Source organism: Galeopterus variegatus, unplaced genomic scaffold (genome assembly GCF_000696425.1).
Source record: "Galeopterus variegatus unplaced genomic scaffold, G_variegatus-3.0.2 Scaffold9735, whole genome shotgun sequence".
Lineage (NCBI taxonomy): Eukaryota > Metazoa > Chordata > Mammalia > Dermoptera > Cynocephalidae > Galeopterus > Galeopterus variegatus.
In genome coordinates, this window is record NW_007735846.1 from 26,361 (window position 1) to 28,373 (window position 2,013).

Genomic DNA, 2,013 nt, shown 5'->3' on the forward strand with positions numbered 1-2,013 from the left:
TGACTATGTTAACCCTGCAGAGAGAGAGAGATCAGTGTGTTCAGTGCAAATTCTAAATGATATGTGTATATTATCTGTGTGTGTGTTTATTGGAACTTAGGCTGCTTTTAAAATTTTTATGGAAGAATAAATAATACCATGTGTTGGAGGACAGTAACTCTCACACGATTTGGCAGGAATATAATTTGGGACAGCCACCATTTTGGGAAACTCATTTTGCATTACCTACTAAGATCATAGTCAAGAGAACTGCAGACATACGTGCACCAAAGAATGCTCATAGCAGCATTATTTTTTTTTTATTGATAAATAATAACTGTGTGTATTTATGGGAGCAGCATTATTCTTAATAACCCCAAAATGCAAACAGTGGAATGGATAAATACGCTGTGGCAGTCATAAAATGGAATTCTGTGCAGTGGTTAGAAGGAATGAAACACAACTATATAGAACAATATGCATGTATGAAACTCAAGCATAATATTGGACAAAAGAAACAATACACCAAAGAAAACACACTGAATGCTTCCATTTATATAAAGTTCAAAACAGGCAGACCTAACCTATGGCTTTAGAAGCCAGGAGAGTGGCCGCCTCCAGCAGGGGCACAGGAGGCTTCTGGATACTGGTAATGCTCTTTTGCTTGGGGGGTACTTGGGTACGTTGACTTTGTGATCATTCATCAAGCTGTACACTTATGGTTGTGTATTTTTATCTTTAAATAGCATAATCTAATAAAAAAATTCTGCTTATTTGCAAACATACGTAGTGCATTACATTTAAATGACAAAGTATGCGCAATATATAAAGCATAGAAATATAAAACATAGAAAACTGGCAAAATAAACGAAAGTGGGTTTCACAAAAGAGCAGTTCCTAAATAGCAACACAGTGGGAGCTGCTGGGCTGCCTTGCTGTCCTTCCACAGATCTGGTCAGTGAGAAAACAATGCTCTGTACGGATTTATTTTTTTATTTTATTTTATTTTATTTTTTCCTTTTTGTCTTTTTTCGTGTCCGGCAACGGATCACAACCCTCAGTGTCCCACCCGTACCGGACCAGGACCGGCAACGGGATCGCAACCTTCGGTGCTGCGCCCGCGCCTCGCTCAGCCAGTGAGTGGGAACCGGTCTGTACGTGGGATCCGAACCCTTGGCGGGAGTGCCGCCGCGCTTCCCAAGCGGCGCCCTATAGCAGTGCGCCACCGGGCCCGGCCCCTCTGTACGGATTTAGACAGCTTATTTTGAATTCATTTCTCTTAGCCTCCAAATCCCACGGGAGCTTTATGGAGGCAGGCATGGGGGAGGCTGCTCGGACAGCGGATCTGTGCCACAGCCGAGGAGCCCTGCGCTTGGGGACTCCCGGTCTCAGAGTGGGCTGCTGGCACCTACCCACTCTCCCCTCCAGGGACAGACACTGTCTTTATCACCCTGGAACATAAGCAATCTCTGGAAAGAAGTTTTTCTGGTTTTTTTCCTGGAATTTTCTCTATTTTTAATTTTAAAAATAAATTATAAATATTCGTCTTTTATTTTTGTCTAATCAAACTGAATAGAGGCATTTTCACTCCGTATCCCTCAGCTGACTTTTCTGCTATGCATTTGTCATCCAGGTTGGAAAAGGTTTCTCAGCTCACACTGTTCTATCTTCCATTTCTGAGTTAAAGAAATTTGTAAAGCTGTAAATTTTCACTGGTTAATTAATTGTCTCATCTTTGGGTGGTTACAGTTTTAATCCAGAAAGTGTTAGTGATGAAGTTCTCGACTTTGATAAGGTTGAGAACAGAGTGAGTTTTTGCACTTATAAATGAAAAATGAGTGTGTTACCAGTTTCTGCAGCTGATATAAAATAGGAATGTGAAATGTTTCCTTAAATCAGTAGCTGCTAAAACTTCACTTGGTTAAGAAAATATTTAACTTATGGGCCGGCCCGGTGGCGCACTGCTACAGTGAACCGCTTGGGAGCGTGGCAGCGCTCCCGCCGAGGGTTCGGATCCCACGTACAGACCGGTTC